The sequence below is a fragment of the Sceloporus occidentalis genome, unplaced genomic scaffold (genome assembly GCF_023333645.1).
Source record: "Sceloporus occidentalis isolate IW3139 unplaced genomic scaffold, rSceOcc1.0.p SCAF_30, whole genome shotgun sequence".
NCBI lineage: Eukaryota > Metazoa > Chordata > Lepidosauria > Squamata > Phrynosomatidae > Sceloporus > Sceloporus occidentalis.
This window is the reverse complement of record NW_028317010.1, coordinates 1,848,762-1,867,436: the sequence shown is the minus strand read 5'-3', so window position 1 is coordinate 1,867,436 and position 18,675 is coordinate 1,848,762.

The following is an 18,675-nucleotide window of genomic DNA, read 5'->3' as shown; positions in this document are numbered from 1 at the left end:
CGGAAGGAAGATGTTTGCATTCTCAAGAGACTGAAGAACTAAATATCATTAGTCAACAGAAAGCCTACAAGCAATTTACTGAGTACACTGTGAAGTTCACACAGGTCTCTGATCCCATAGCAAAAGTATGCCACGGAGGGTTTCAGTGTTTGCAAAAGATTCAGTCCACTATTGATGGGGGGGGGGGGGGGGGACCATCTAGTAACACTGGGAAGCACTCAAGTGGAATCGGACAACCAACAAAAGCCTGCCAGCCAAGGCTGGACAAGTCTATAAAGAACATAGGAGCCAAAATTAGAAGCAGTAACTTTTTTTTTTTTTTTTATCACAGAACTTGGCCCAAAAACTTGGGTTACCGGTTACAAAATGTAAAAAGTTTCTATCTGGGCCCTCTACCCAACGCTTAAACACAAGTTGTGTTTAACACAAGGAGAGAGAGTGAGAGAGAGATTAACAAACAGATGTATACAGGTGGGCTCTTCAAAAATAAGCAAATGTCTCGCTTCTCAAAAGCAAGCGTGCTCCAGGATGGAAGCTTTGACGGGATGCCATGTGGCAGGTGTAAAAGGGATCCCAGCAGGCAACAGCTGTCAGGACAGAATATATACTTGGTTCACAGAGCTGGCATTTTGAACCATTTTAGCATTTCCAAAAGGACAGAAACACTAATCTCTGGGAAACTTTACAACCAAAACTGCTGTCCATAAGGGGATTCTTCTACGGATACGCCCAGAGCGCTAGAGAACATTGACTTCTATTGAACAGGGCTGTGAATATATGTGAAACCTTGTTTCAGAAATACCCTACATATTCTGTAAGAAAATCACATTTTATTCTCAAGAGAGGGTGATTTGCAGGAGCGTTGCTGTTTAAACACACTGGTTTCACAAGAAATTATGAAGGCCCAACCCAGATAGGTTTCTCCTGCAAGACTGGCCAACCTGGCCCTGCATAATGCATAGTTTAATCAGGGGAGCGTCGAGCGCTCTACCCTCATTAAGTAAGCATTTTGAATGATTAGCTCAAACCTTGTTACAAAAGCTCACAGAGGTTGGCCCTTCATAATGGGAGTTGAAACTCTTCTGCAAACTAAATAAACCCCACGTATTTTGGATTGAGAAATCAGCTGCATATGAATTATGTGATGTTAAACACTTTGTTGTAGCGGGAAAAACCTTTTGTATACCGATGCCAGTGTTGCTTTTCTAATTAAGCTCTTTCACAAGACAGAACTGGCAGGATACAATTAAAACCAATGGTGCCCACACAAATCCCAGCCAGAGCAATTGAAATGTCAGAAACAAAATGGTGGCTCCCGCCGAGATGATGCACTTCAGGCCTCCCCTGTTTAAGCAGGTTTACAGCCAAGGAACTTTTAACGGCGACTGGAAACTGTTTCAAGGAGGATACGATTCCACAAATGTTTTTAGTAGTAGTTACTGTTCTTCGTAGCCTGCTACATGTTTAGCAGTATTGTTTCAGAAGGATAAAAGGAACTGGCGTTTCAGTCGATGCATTCGGGAGAAAGGAAACTACAAGGTACAAGAGGATTAAAAAGTAGATTCAGTAAAATTTAGAAGTTGGGTGGTGGATCTGCTTCATACAAACTAAAAAAAAAAAAAAAAGATAAAAAAAAAAAAGACATCAAGCGCTAACTTTATGACACAAGGTGGCACGCCCCAAGCCGACATTTACAACACCTGGGCGCGTTCGAATGAGCGTAATGTGATGTCATCGGGTACATGTGACTTTATTCACATAATACAGCAAACCAACATAGCCTTTTTCACTTCCTGAGGCTCAAAACACACAGGAACCTTAGAACTGCCTTCATACTGACATTATTCATTTGCTTTAGCACTGCTCTCTCTTTCTCCACACCTGCAACATCAAGCGCACACCTATAGTTCCTATAGTTTAAAATCACAAAGGGGAGAAGATGCAGACACCTGCATGAATGCACAGAGATATTTTTAATTTAAAGGCACAGATAAGGATCCACTTCACATAACTTGGAGTTGGGGGAGCACGAATCATAACCAAGGGCGCTAGGTACACTTCCTTTTAAATGACCCTTTCTAAAGGAGACACACATGCATCTACCAATCTATTAGATACATCTAAACAAACAGCACAAAAATCTATAAACGTGTGCAGCCATACACCGCACTCAGATGTTTACAGAAAGAGAAGGTAATTAGAGAAACCACCGTTTTGGTTCTCCTTTTTCAAGAGGTCGCTCCCCTTGAAAAGGAGAACCGACCCCTTGAAAAAGGAGAACCGAAACGGCGTAGGGGAAGTGGAGGACAATATGGGTAAGGAGCATAGTACCGTATTTGCTCGATTATAAGACGATATAAGATCTTATAATCGAGGTCGTCTTCTAATCAGACCTCGATTAGGTTGCCAGGCTGCTTACCGGACTTTGGTCGAAAAAAATATATATTTTTCTCAATCATAGCTTTTATTAGATATGAAAATATTGTTTACATGCATTAATATTTACTAGTAAAACTTTTTTTCCTATAGGGTAGTCTTATATTCAGGCTTTGTTTTTTTCCTAAATTAATATTTAGATTTTGGGGGGTCGTCTTATAATCGAGCAAATACGGTACTCTTAGGATGCCTTTTTGATTACTTGGATTACCTATATACTATGTCAATAGTGGTCTATATGTTCACAAAATTAATAGGTGCACTCCATAGTGAGTAATATTAATTATATTTGAATGACTTAGCACTTTATGTTTACAAAATTAATAGGTGCACTCCATAGAGTAATATACAACTATACTTGAATGACTCAGCACTTTATGATTTACTGATGGTTTACATGCACTTGAGACACACACATATATATATATATATATAGCCATATTACCTCCATATGCTCTTATTAGTTTCCTAGAAACCTCTGTTGTCTATATTATTAAATATTCTATGTTTTTATTAATATTTTTTTGTACAATATTGTACAATAAAATAATATATTTTAATACAAGGGCTTGTGCAGAACTCTTTTCATACAAGGTATACAAGTTTACAGGAGTTTCCCTGTTTTGAGGAGGAGATCCTTATACATACCACAATATTTATAACATTGTTATTTGTGGTTGGATTCTTTTGTGTTATAAGCCCATGTAGTTGTTGTTTACAGACAAATGCACTGTGCCATTTATATCAACTATTGTATAATTCCCAGTGCAGCGGACAGGTCCCAGTTACTCAGATGGTTAAAAACTCTTTGGGGAAAAAAAATGAATTGGGTGATTAAAATATAATTTTGTAGGCTTATTACGGATTGGAGTTTTGACAAGTGGCCGAATACAGTGATTGACACATGCATGTTCCTGGCATAGATAAACGCGTGTACGTCGACCAGGTGCTACAGAAGTTCTGATGATATGCAGACAGTTCTGCATGTCTTGAGTACTGTAGAAACCTAAGCCAGGTGGAAAGCGCTGCTGGTGGTATATAATAAAAGGAAAAATAATGTTCTCTTAATCCACAGTGCGCAATGGGCGAGAACAGAGCTCAAGCAGGAGGTGAGAAAAACATGAGGTCTCATTAACGTACCAGGCGAGTGATGATTAGAAAATATTAACTCATTTTCTAGCAGTAGCCGGAGGATACGTCAACTTCATTATAATGTCATAAAAAAGTACAAGAACATAGATCTGCCCTCCTGATGTGGGCATTTTCTCCACACTTCTCTGGAGGTGGAATCAACCGCTGAGATCAGAAGACACGGCTGCCACATATAAATTATTGATATTTATAGCGGTCATGTATGAGGGGGCTGGAGGCGAAAACAGCAGGACGTGAACAAGATGCGCTGATGGGGGAACCGGGAACTTTACACATTACACACTTCTCTCAAACATTGTGTACTACCAGGTAAAGAGCCCCCAGGCAACTTCATGCGTTAATTCATCAGGGGATGCTACATCTCTGTGATAAATATGCTACATCTAACATGGCAGATTATTTTTTTTATTTTTTAGAATAAAATGTCATTAAAAAAGTGATTTTTTTTTTTATTTTTTATAATAGCAATACCACAGCCTTTGTACAATATTTTAATTGAGATAGATATAGTGCACTAATCAGAACAGTCTTACTGTCTGTTTCATAGATGGCAGCCCACGGCTTCTAGAGGTCTGCCAAAAATATACGGTAACTCAAAATCTATTTTGTCTATTCGGTCATACTTCAATGAAGTGATCCTCACATTAAAACAATGATCTATGATTATATTAAAAAAATTGACCATCAGCGCTTTAATTTGATCAAAATCAATTAAATGAGCTTGACAGAGCTGCGGTACCCCAAGTACCTTTCAATGGCAAACTCATACCCAGAACCTTCCTCGTACATGGCTGGGCAATTGGGAGTTTATATTTCAACAGTCCCAGTTAATTATATGCTAGCACAGCAGTTTACAATAGTGAGAGAAAAACCGCAGCAGGGAAAAGCATTTTTTTTTTTTTTAGTAAAGGGTAGTTGTATAGAGTGCGATCAATTCATGTTAACACCAGCCTTACTTTCCACAAATGCCAGCTGGAGAATGGCACATATTGTACTGCAGCACTCCAGGGTTCTAAAAACAAGCACTTCCCAAAACACTCATCAATACCATTATTGACAGGTGCTTGCGAATAAGTAGAATAAATATATTATTTATTTCCTTCCATCAACAACGCAAAAACAGCTCAATACAATGTATATAGACATTTTAAGGTATGTTGTACAAAGTGAGATTTGATCCAAATTTACCTCGAAGGGCACGACAGAGATGCCCCAAGCACAAAACATGACTGGTGACTTTCCATCAATTACACTAAACTACCCAAATGCAAACAAGACATTTTATATTTTGTGTACCTATTGCCAAGCACTAATCTCAACCAAGAACGGAATGATCTTGCTTGTAAAAATTGGTTGTCCTGTTCTTGTAAACAATCATATATGTATATACCTTCAGGTCTAAGCATACATAGTCCCAGCCATTATCTCTGGACAAGATTTCAAAACTTCTTCCTAATAGAGCTCTACACTATACTAGCAAAATAATTTGAACCAGAATTCTCAATAAAAAAAGCCACTTGCCGTTCAAAACAACGAAGTTACATTAGCAAATAAGGCCGTTCTTGAGGATGGCAGGATGATTAGAACAGTCACAAGGTGTTTTTTATCTCCCTATAGTACTATATAACTGATACGGAAACCCATACATTACTAGCGACTGAAGAGGGACTCCTACACTCTGCAGCATTTGTAGTAACCTACTGAGGGCCCGTTGAAAGCAACAGTGGTCTGCAAGGTGAAGCCAATGCTGGTGCAGCAGCAGATTAGAGAGCAGCACGTTGGAACCCACAGAACTCAGAGGCCCGTATGCATGTGCCACTGTAGTGTACTCTGAGCTATACATGGGCCACATGGCTAAGGATTTCCACAGCACTGACACTGTTCCAGTGCATTATTTTTGCAAGATGTACATTAGTCTAATCAATTTTACACACACCTCACATATTATGATCTGCAAGCAGCCTTACAAGGGCTTATTAAGTATACGCACACTGGGCACATTATTATTAGGTACACCTTGCTTGTACCAGGTTAGACCCCCTACTGCATTCATTCCTCATGGCATACTTTCTACAAGGTGATGGAAACATTCCTCATATGGACATGATGGCATCATGCAGTTGATGCAGATTGGTCGGCTGCCCATCCATGATGTGAATCTCCTACTCCACGTCACATCCCAAAATGAGTTTGAGATGATGTGAGCTTTGCAACATGGTGCATTATCCTGCTGGAAGTAGCCATCAAAAGAGGAGTACCCTGTGGTCGTAAAGGGATTGACATGGTCAGCAACAATACTCAGGTTGGTTGTCACATTTAAACAATGCTCAATTCTGTAAACCCTGGAGATGGTTGTGCATGAAAATCCCAGTAGATCAGCAGTTTCTGAAATAAATACTCAGACCAGCCCGTCTGGCAACAAAAACCATTCCACTTTCAAAGTCACTTAAATCCCCTTTCTTGCCCATTCTGATGCTTCATTTGAACTTCAGCAAGTTATCTTGACCACGTTTACATGCCTACATGCATTGAGTTGATGCCATGGGATTGGCCGATTAGCTATTTGTGTTAACAAGCAATTGAACAGGTGTACCTAATAAAGTGGCCAGCGAGTGTAACATGCAAGATGTGGGAATTAGTTTTTGATCAATGTATAAAATGTACCGTATTTGCTCGATTATAAGACGACCCTGATTATAAGACGACCCCCAAAATCTGAATATTAATTTAGGAAAAAAAGAAAAAGCCTGAATATAAGACGAATATAAGTTTTACCAGTAAATGTTAATTCATCTAAACTATTTTTTTTTTAATAAAAGCAATGATTGAGAAAAATATTTTGGTTTTATTTCCTTCTATTTTCCAACCTGCCCCCCAGTTATGCACATCTGCCCCAGAAATGCCTTATACCCCCTATATGCCACTGTGCCCCATATGCCTTTTAACCCTATATGCTACTGTGCCCCATGATATGCCTTTCGACCACCTATGTCCCACTCTGCTTCCAGAAATGCCTTATACCCCTATATGCCACTCTGGCATTTAGAGGGTTAAAAGGCATATTATGGGGAATAGTGGCATATAGGGAGGTTTAAGGCATTCAGGAGGCAGAGTGGCGTATAGAGGGTTAAAAAGGCATTTCTGGAGGCAGAGTGGCATTAAGGGGGTTAAAAGGCATTTCACAGAGCACTCTGCCTCCAGAAATGCCTTATGCCCCCCATTTAACACTCCCCCGCCCCCCCCCCAACTTACCGGTGCTTCTGTCATGTTGCCGGGGCAGCGTGTAGATCCCATGCGCTTACGCTGCAGCCAGAAGGAGGCGTGGCTAGCAGCGGGGGTTGTCTGCGTCCATCGCGCAGACCTTCCCCGACTATCAGAGATCAGCGTTCCCGGCACCGGTGCGGGGAACTCTGATCTCTGACAGCCGGGGAAGGTCTGCGCAATGGACGCAGACAACCCCCGCTGCTAGCCACACCTCCTTCCTGCTGCAGCGTAAGTTGTCTACGCAAATCGCGTAGACATCTACACGCTGCCCCAGCTACACACCGGGGACTCAGAAGTACCGGTAAGTGGGGCGGGGGGGGGGAGGCAGGAGGATCCAGTCGTCTCATAGTCAGACCTATTTGAGGTCTGATTATAAGACGACCCCGATTATAAGACGAGGGGTATTTTTCAGAGCATTTGCTCTGGAAAAAACCTCGTCTTATAATCGAGCAAATACGGTATGTTTCTGGTGATGCAATATGGTGAAATATATTAAGAAAAAGAAAAAAAAAGACTCCAAATGTAAAAATTTGAATTTTACATATACATAGGATACTTTTTGTATATTTGCAGTCTTTCCAGTACCTAAGCTGTTAAGATGGCATAGAAGGCCTGTTCCTGCACCTGTGGTGCCCAGATAAGAGGCGGGGTGGGGGAAACATGGGAGAAGGAGCTAGAGAGCTGAAGCTCTTTGAATCAGGCCACTGTTTTCACAACAATAGTTCCATTCAATGCTTCTCGGATGCTTCCAAACAAGCCAAGTTTTGTTACACGGCAAAGACAGCGGGTGGGGTGAAGAAGAAAAAAAAAACAGGGGGTGGAAAAAAAAAAAAAAAAAAAAAAAAGGGTGGTAGATTTACCCGAGAAGCTACATCAGGACTTGGGACTTGTCAGCTTGGATCTAGACAACAAGGATTGGCTGCCAAAAAGAAATGGTGGGTAGCAAAGTAATGGGTGCAGCTGGCAAAGCAAATTGACTCTTCAAGCAATCAACTGATTTTGTTGCTGAATCAAAATTGATGGCAGATGAGAACCATTTTGCCCATCCAGTCCATTATTCCTGCTGTGAACACTTACGCTTTAAATCGGTAACCGGCCTTGTCTCGGATTCAGGATGACAATATGCCTCTATCACTTCTTCTGGCAGGCTGTAACATTAAGATACATATAATGTATACTTTTTGAATTGCTGGCCTGTAATTAATTGATAACTTCAACAAAATTTAAGCCCTCAAGTCACCTGAGGCAAACTGATTTTTTTGTCAGATTATCCTGAAACGGCACAAGGATGGCCTTTAGAATGCTACAGTAAATCATTTAAGAAACTGAAGTAGCCATTGATGTGTTATCCAGATATTCAGGTGCCATTCTCTGTGAACAAATGTCCAAGGGCACATTTTTGTTCAGTTAAAGCTTTTTAGATCTTTTTCTTCATTCCATAATTTACCATTGGACAGCCTTGTAGGTTTATTTAGCCCGATGCTGGAAATGCAAACCAAAATCCAAATACATAAAAAAAGTCCCACCTTTTGAAAAAAATTAAGCAGTATATAAAATAAAGCATTCTGAGGGCAAACAATCAGTAACACCGAGTAAATTAAATTAATTTTGTTTTAAGGAGAGGATTTACTATAAATCTGCAATCTGCTTGAGGTCTACCAACGTTTTAACTTAAATCAGTATTTAAGAGATGCTAGAATCCTAACCACCCGAAATCAAAGAGGTTAGACAAATGCAGGGGTCACACAAAGAAAGTCTACCATCTTCTCTATTAAAGTCGTAGCTGCGAGCAGAGACAGTGCTTGGTTAAGCACACGCAAGTCTTCCGACTATTGCTTTGCTAGATAAAATAAAAAGCCTCAGGCACTTATCCCAACCACAAGAAACCTGACTGAACATGCAGACTTTAAACAGAACGCCTCAAGCATTTTGTAGTCTGCTTTTTTTTTTTTCTTTTTTATTCCTTTAACGTGCTTACAATGTGCTGTCTTAAGAGAAGACCCAACACAACGTTGCCACAGCCAGTGTAGAGGAAAGAGCGTCCATTCTGTTCCAGCAGCAAGACAGAACAGAGGCAGGAAACCATAAGCATGTCTTATATATTTACCTGATCTTGCGGTCTCAACTCTATAATTACGGTAAAACCACAGCCTACTCTCTATATATAAACAGTGTCTGTAGAGTGTGTGGATCGAGTTTACTACCCACAACATAGTAAAGATGACAGGAGAGGAAACGCACTGCAACGCTTTATAAACATGCCATATAAATAAGAGTGATGACACAGAGTAGTGGGTTAAGGGTAATAAAATGGGGCTGATTGACTTTATAGTGGGGTTTATTCACTAAAGGGAGAGTTGGGAAGAATCTGTAGAAAGTTGCGTCATCTCCTAGACTTCACCATTTGTTATAAAGGGGCAATCCCAGGGAAATTCTTGGCTAGTCATGACATTTTACTGGGCCAGCTCAGTCCTCCTAGGTGGAGAAACATGTCAGTGTTGGCCATTGATAATGAATAGTGAATTTAGGGCAGGGCTTAACAAATCTGTTTTGAATCTAGGAGCCAGCTAAAAAAAAAAAAGCTAGGAGGCAGTTTTTTTTTGTTTTTAAAACAAAGTTTTAATTTCCACGACAAAAATTAATGATGTCCCAAGGGAATTCCCCCCCCCTCTCCCTTAAATATAGGTCCACTATAGTTATTGACACCCAGTGATCCTAAAATGATTCAGGAAAAAAATCATAGGGTCCTTTTTTAAATGAGATGGTTACCGAACGTACAGATCATTAGCAAGGGTGGAGAGATCCTAGGTAGCCATTGATCTCAAAATTTTCCCGCTGTCACAAAGTAGGACCTTTTGCTTGCTGGCACATAAAAGAGGCTTCTACCATACCATTCAGCTTAATAGAATAGCTCACCCATTATTATTTAGGGTCCCTGTGACAACTGACCCTTAAGCCTCATAGATAATTCACCTATCATGTCCATTTCATTCCTATGCTGTCCTAACAGACATGGTTTATGGAATCACAGCTAGGCTTAAGAAATATAACTGCTGCCCTACCCTTCGACACAGATAGAACAAATGGCATTAGTTTAATCTCTTGGCAGTTACCTTATTCAAGAAATGATCCCTACTACTCTTCCATCAGTGCTAATCATTTGCTAGACCATACAGAATCAATGTGTCACCATGTATCTTTATATAACAACTCTAGTTGGTAAACACGATTAAAAGAGATCAGCATTTTGTCTCCTGGCATGGTGGCACTACATCTTCAACTGCTGACTAAGAAATAATTAATTTGCATGGAAGAAATAGCCAACTGCTCTGGATGTAATCATGAAGGAAAGCCGAATGTCACAGGATGATGATCTAAAAGCGTCCTACTTTGTTCACAACTTCAATTAACTGTACAGAGATCACTGTAGAATGTCTAGATGAAAAAATCCTGCAAACAGAGTCATCAGTTTATATTGTCCCCAAAAGGTTGAGATAAAAATCATTCTGGTTCTACAACAAGCATTTGCTGAGGGTATGTGAAAGGGGATAAAATTTGCCTTTACTGAAGAGGTAAGATGGCGGCATTCAGTGGTACCAGGAGCATGCATTTTAATGTGGCAATTAGAAAAGGGTTCTACTTAGCAGACTAGGTGGGACAACCTAGAAGTTAGATTAGGAAGTAAAATGGACAGGGTTAGTTTTATGTGCAAGTTATACATGGAGATACAAAAGAGACAAAGGGATTGGAGATATACACTACTGTTCAAAAGTTTGGAGTCACTTAGCGGTTTTCTAGCTGTGGTAACATTATTGCAAAAGGCTTTTCAAATGATCAGTTACCCTTTTAAGCTTAAGCTTTGATTAGCTAACACAACGTGCCATTGGGACACAGGAGTGATGGTTGTAAGCCTATGAACATATTGCAATAGTCATTTACAACATTAAACAATGTCTGCGCTATTTCTAATTCATCTGATGTTATTTTAATGGACACAATTTCTTTTTTCAAAAAACAAGGACATTACTATGAGACCCCAAACTTTTGAATGATAGTGTATACATGCATATACACATACATACACACGTCTATGTTTAAAGTATCCACTGCCTGCAATGAAAGTGAGCCATAAGCACTGCTTTAAGTATGCAAATGATTGTATGTCACAAGGCTTTTCATTCTTTGTACGCTTGGTGATCAGAGAAAAACTATTGTAGATTTAGTTAAAAACCAGCAGTAAAAGTTTGTGACTGACCTTATAAGACCTTTAAGCATCCCCCACTCCCATTGAATAAATGAGCAGTCTCCCATGGTTTATGCTGAAGCAAATCCGCACCCCCTTAACAACCTCATTGCTCGCCGACTGCTCTATTGTGATTGGGAATGAGCCTCCCAAAGCATGCTGGGTACATTCCAACATACTGCTCACATGCAATTACCATTTACCACACTAGATCAACACTTGTTGAATACAGCTTCCACATATAGATGCAGTAGATTTCTTTTTGCGTAATGCATGTGGATTTTTTATGTGCAATTTTCCACTAATCAAAGAATCACCCTGAATCAGATATTGCAAAAAAACCCAAAAAACATTTAGTATAAGAAAAACAAAACTTTGTTATCAACAACGTTATAATGAAAGTTGTATTTATGTGAAACAGACTCCTTAAAAACATGGAACATAATGCTGCTGCTACTTAAGGTTCTACTTAAAGTGCCCTTTTGTCAATCATAAAGGAGAGACGTTCCATTTAAAAACCAAAATAAGAACGTTGTTCTATATAAGCTATATCACTATTAGCTACATACAAACATTGATCCAAAGATATTGGCTTACATCTCTATGTCTTGACCAACAATTACAGTGGTGAGTGGATGGGACACACAATGAGGGAAAAACCTTCGTCCGTGATTAAAGAGACTGTTTTAACACTAGGCTATTGGTAAATACTACAAATATAACATGTGTCAGGCTACTGCCGTTTCCGGTGGAGGGCCAATGTAAAAGTTCTTAAAGAAATCCCCCCTTGGTGGTAAAACAACATTGTAGAATTATTCAAGTGAAAGTGACTTTATAGTGAAGGACTATAAAGGCATGGAACTCACTGCAAAGAGAGGTGGTGCTACCAAATGCAATAGATGCTTCAAAAAGAAATCTGATTGCCTTTTGGCGTCGAGAAGGATTTTCCCCCTAAGTGGCAAAATTCGAAGAATAGTAAATGGAATGGTAAATGGTTGTACGTCACAGACCTAAGGCTTTTTTCAACCAAAATTACTATGTCGCAATGGCTGCTATGGATTCCTAGCTGGAAGTTGTGCTTTATTCACGTAATTATGTAGGGTAGATTTGTGTTGAACATGTAGAAAACACAGATATGGGTCTGTGCGCCTTTTGCTTCCAAAGAAGGCACTCTGAGGTTTATTCACTCAAAGTAGGAAAAAGGTGCGAGCTGGCACTACAAAAGAGTTTTAATAGGCAAGGAGATTTTACAGAAATCTCAGCTTTAACTATACATTAATCAGGGCCGGCTAAGCTCTTGCTCACTGGTGTTGGTCCTTCATAAAGTTCAGTGAAGTCAGGGAGTTCAAACCACTCTTTAGGAAGGAGATCAGACTCTCCTGACAACTCTCCCATTAGTAAATAGTCCCCTCTGTACTGCTAAGGCGGCTCATTCTGAAAATTAAAACATAAAAAGGTCATTAAAAAAATAATTAATGATCACTTCAAATATTTTATATATATATATAAATATATAAATACATATTATATAAATATATATATACACACACACCCACCGTATTTGCTCGATTATAAGACGACCCTGATTATAAGACGACCCCCCAAAATCAAAATATTAATTTAGGGAAAAAACAAAAAGCCTGAATATAAGACTACCCTATAGGAAAAACGTTTTACAAGTAAAAATTAATGTAAACTATTTTTTCATATTTAATAAAAGCTATGATTGAGAAAATATATATTTTTTATTTCCTTTTATTTGCCAACCTGCCCCCCCCAGTTATGCACATCTGCCCCCAGGCTTGCCACTCTGCCCCCAGAAATGCCTTATACCCCCCTATTTGCCACGCTGCCCCTTGATGTGCCTTTTAACCCTCTATATGCCACTCTGCCTCCAGAAATGTCTTCTACCCTCCTATATGCCACTGTGCCCAATTATATGCCTTTTAACCCCCTATATGCCCCTCTGCCCCATGATATGCCTTATACCCCTATATGCCACTCTGGCATATAGGGGGTTAAAAGGCATATCATGGGTCTGAGTGGCATATAGGGGGTTAAAATGCATTTCTGGAGGTATATATATATATATATATATATATATATATATATATATATATATATATATATATATATATATATATATATATATATATAACTGCTAACAGCAATCACACTCCTATCAAGCCAAGGCAGCCAGTACATGCTGGAAACTGGGGATGATAGTAGTGTGATTACAGCCTCCCTATGCCATGCTGCCACCACCACCCCCCTTACACATCCATGCTATCACACACACACTCATTCACAAACAGTTAAATACTCATTCATTCCATTAATCGCACATACTTCACACATTAATCACAAAAACCCTCCCCCACCCCCTTACCTGAACTGCAGATCTCTCACTCGCAGACTTCTGCAGGGGCCCGGCTCTGCGAGCAACTTCTCTGTCCCCGCCCCCAGAGGAAGGAGGGGGGAGGCAGAGTTATGTGAAGACTGTGCTAGCTTCCTGTTCTCCTGCAGCTAGTAGGAGCGACGCTGCTCGCGACCAAAGCCCGGTAAGCAGCCTGGCCTCAGCAGAATGAGGTCTGATTAGAAGACGACCTCGATTAGAAGACGAGGGGTATTTTTCAGAGCATTTGCTCTGGAAAAAACCTTGTCTTATAATCGAGCAAATACGGTGTATATATAAGCTACGCAGGAAACGTATATTTACAGAAGAAACAAAAAAGGTCAATGTAGCAACTCTAGCCAACGGCCACAAACAATGTATATACCAAAAAATGGCTAATATGCCAACCTCAGCCACTAGCCACAACACAAAGCTAGTGGAAAATCAGGCGAAACAAACACAAAATGAATCTCAAAAACATGATTGTTCCTGTTACGGAATCACTAATCCGACTAAAGCGGTTTAATGACTTAGTGCGCATTCTGGAGGTGGTGACCACAGCACAAGTTACGCATGCAGTGGTTGGGGCATATTTACTAACCTTTGCTCTCCTCTATTTGGAGAAAACATGGCTCCTGACTTTTGTGACCTAATCCAATTAGTGCATTCATATACGTCTCTATAAAGTCAATTTATGTAGCATATGCAATTTTGGGAATGAGAGAGGGAGGTTGTAATTGTATTGGTTAAAATAAAATTGGAATGAAAACATTGATGAATATCTTTTCAACCAGCATTTACATTCTATTTCATTTAACTAGAACACAAATAAAAATCCTGGCAATGACTACCATGTATGTGGAGCAATTAAAATGAGAAAATCAAAGGCCCATAATTCAACTGCTAAAGTTACCATGGCAACCTCCACTGAGGGAGAAACAGGCCAGCTCCTTATTAATTACAATATATGGTCTTAAACATGAATACATTCCGCAAATCTCACATAAGACAGGAAGTGCAAAGGTGACATCATACTCTCTATTTTTATTACTCAGCTACAGTTAACACTTTGGTTGCCAACTCAGTCTGACAACCATTGGGTGATTAAATGCATTCACTAAGGAGATGTTTCATTAGTCTTTTGATCTTAATCAGTTTTTATTCACAGTTGAGTCTTACGTTACTTATCGTTCTTGCTCCAAGCGTTAATGAGGCTGTTCCATCTACTATTCTAAATGTTTCGATTTTGTAACTAGAGTATCAGAAAGTACATCTCTAGTACTACTGAATACCCATAATCTTCCTTTCTAGAACGAGGTTTAGCAGCTTAGAGCCAAGTATGCAAGTTTTATTTATAGAGGGTGGTAGATAAAGAGAACAGCCTCCCAGCAGACGTAGTAGATGCTAATACAATGAGGGTGTTTAACCCCTTCGAGACAAAGGCTGATTTTACTTTTTGTACCCTTTGTGACAATGGCCTTTTTAACATTTCTGCGCTGCTTGTGTTTAGCTGTAATTTTCTTCTTTCCCGTTTACTGAACCCACACACATTAGATATTGTTTTTTTCAGGACAAGAAGGGCTTTCTTTAGATGACATTGTTTTGATTGTATCATATTATTTACTATTAAAAAAATTATAAAATATGGTGAAAAATTTAGAAAAAAATGACTGTTTCTAACTTTTAGTTGAAAAATCTTTTACTCATCTATAAAAGGTAATGAAAAAACCTGCTAAATAGATTCTACTATTTGTCCTGAGTTTAGAAATACCCAATGTTTTTATGTTTTTTTGCTTTTTTCTACCCATTATGGGGCAATAAGTACAGGTAGCGTTTTGCTATTTCAAAGCCATTTTTTCCAAATTTGGTAATTCTTCCCCCCATGTGCCATTTCGGGTATCTTTGAACCCGGCCAATGCAATTTACCCCATCAAGTCATATATTTTTGAAAACTAGACAGCCCAGGGTATTCCAAATGCTAGTATTTTAACTCTTTCCATGCACCATATCTACCACCAGTCTTTGTCAAACTTTATGGTAGTCATTTTTTTGCATTTGTTTTGTCATACACATTTTACTTCAGGTATGAATTAAAATGTTCTAGTTTATGTCACTATCACAAAACACCCCAATATGTGTTCAGCAACATCTCCTGAGCGCAGCGATACCCCACATGAATGATTTTGCCTGGCTGTTTGGGGGCAAAAGGGCCACATTTGGGGCATGCGCATTTTTCAATGTTGAACTTTGGCATTTGGGGATCCACTGCCCATGCCCTATTTGGTACATCTTTGAGCCGGGCCATTTCAGTGTGCCCAATAAACCCATATATTTTTGAAAACTAGACACCCCAGGGTATTTCAAATGCTAGTATTTTAACTCTTTCCATGCACCATATCTACCACCAGTCTTTGTCAAACTTTGTGGTAGTCATTTTTTTGCATTTGGTTTTCCACACACATTTTAATTCAGGTATGAATTAAAATGTTCTCGTATATGTCACTATCACAAAACACCCCAATATGTGTTCAGCAACATCTCCTGAGTACAGCGATACCTCACATGAATGATTTTGCCTGGCTGTTTTGGGGCAAAAGGGCCACATTTGGGGCATGCGCTTTTTTCAATGTTGAACTTTGGCATTTGGGATCCACTGCCCATGCCCTATTTGGTACATCTTTGAGCCAGGCCATTTCAGTGTGCCCAACAAAACCATATATTTTTCAAAACTAGACACCACAGGGTATTTTAAATGCTGGTATTTTAACTCTTTGCATGCACATATTTTACCACCAGCATTTTTTCAAAGTTTGCAGTAATATTTTTGTGTGTGTATTTTTCCCACACACACCTACTTTATGTATGAATTTACAGCTCCTGGTATATGCCGCTGTCACACGACACCCCATAATGTGTTCAGCAACATCTCCTGAGTGCAGTGATACCCCACATGCATGGGTGTGTCATTTTTGGGGGGAACTAAAAGGCCACATTTGGTACGTGTGCATTTTTCTAATTGGAAATTAGATGTGTGGCCATCCTTCCCCCCGTGTTAATTGGGACGTTGTTGAACCTGGCCCATTCAATTTACCCCATCAAATCATACATTTTTTAAAAGTAGACACCCCACGGGCATTTAATATGCCAGTATTTTAACTCTTTCCATGCGAGAATTGTTTTAAGCTAATATGCTAATTTTAGGACTTGCTCACAAAAATATATTTTTTATATATATATATATATATATATTTTTTTTTTATTTTTTTTTTAAAAAAATTTAACATTTTTTTTCAACTTGGAGGTTCCCCTGATAGTGACATCAGTGGGAAATGATTTTTACATTTTACTGTTTTTTTACTATTTTTTTCTAATTATTATTAATTTTATTTTATTTTTTAATTTATTTTTACTAATCACACTGTGATTAGAAAGCTGGGCTCCATTGACTTGCATGGTGAATGCAGTACCTGTATTCAACCTGCAAGTGGAGCCAAAGTTCTCTAGATGGTCTGGACTATCTAGCGAACTTTTAAAATTTGTGGTTCCTGTTACAGGACGGCGGCCATCTTCCTTGATGGCGAAGATTGCCGGCAGCTGCGGCTGTGACCGCTCTCCGGAGCGGTCACAGCCCATCAACAGGTTAGTGTTTGGTGTCGCTGGATGCCTCCTGATCGAGGCATTCCAGCGACACCATTTAAGTTTAGGAGGCGATCGTCGATCGCCTCCTAAACGCTTTTAAAACGGGCGTCCGCCGCCATACAAAGTATGGCGGATGTTGACGCCCCGTGGAGGGGCCAGAGATGGCCCCTTCGTGCCGATCGCGGCGTTGCTGAATGCCTCGAGGTCGAGGCATTCAGCAACGCTTTTTGGGTGCAGAAAGCGATAGTAGATCGCTTTCTGCACCCGTTTAAAGACGTGCCGGTCCTGGCACGTCAATTGTCGTAAAGCACATGCTTTTCCGTGCCGTGCCAGGACCGGCAATTGTCATTAAGGGGTTAAACATGCAAGGCATATACAAAAAGCTATCCTGCATCTATAGACGAGAACTGCCTGTTGACATCTTTCAGTCACATGTTCTGGCTATCCGAGAACATACGCTCATGCACACATACTCTCGCTGTGCTTCCTCTTTGCAGCTAGGAGCAGCTCTAGATCCAAAGGATCTAGGGCTGCAACTAACGATTATTTTAATAATCGATTAGTTGGCCGATTATTTTTTCGATTAATCGATTAATCGGATAAAAAAAACAATATGCAAATTTTTTGTTTATTTAAAATAATTTAATGAACTGGATGTTAAAAAACAACTTAAAATTTACATTAACATTCTTATTTTGTTATGATGTAATAAAAAAAACAATATTTTCAAAGTACAAAAACCCAAACACAATATTTATGAAACAAAATAACCCCAAACATTCTGAAAAGAGGTGGACTATTACTGTTCAAGAAACTTTGCACCCGGCACTTTGCACCCAGCCCTGGCACTTTGCACCCAGCACTTTGCCCCACCCCTGGCACTTTGCACCCAGCACTTTGCACCCAGCCCTGGCACTTTGCACCCAGCACTTTGCACCCGGCACTTTGCACCCAGCCCTGGCACTTTGCACCCAGCACTCAGCACTTTGCCCCAGCCCTGGCACTTTGCACCCAGCACTTTGCACCCAGCCCTGGCACTTTGCACCCAGCCCTGGCACTGTGCCCCTGCACCCAGTCTCCAACTCTGCCCTGCACCCAGTCTCCTGCCCTGCATCCCCACCCCCACTCTGCCGTGCACTCAGTCTCCTACCCTGGCCTGCCCCCCCACCCCCACTCTGCCATGCATCCCCTGAAACCCCACCCGCACCCCCGCGAACCGCTCTGTGCGAGTGGCTCCGTTCGCACAGAGCGGTTCGCTCTGTGCGAATGGAGCCACTCGCACAGATCGGTTCGCTCTGTGCGAATGGAGCCACTCGCACAGAGCGGTTCGCTCTGTGCGAATGGAGCCACTCGCACAGAGCGGTTCGCTCTGTGCGAATGGAGCCACTCGCACAGAGCGGTTCGCTCTGTGCGAAAGGAGCCACTCGCACACAGCGAACCGCTCTGTGCGAACGGAGCCACTCGCACAGAGCGAACCGCTCTGTGCGAACGGAGCCACTCGCACAGAGCGAACCGCTCTGTGCGAACGGAGCCACACGCAACTAGA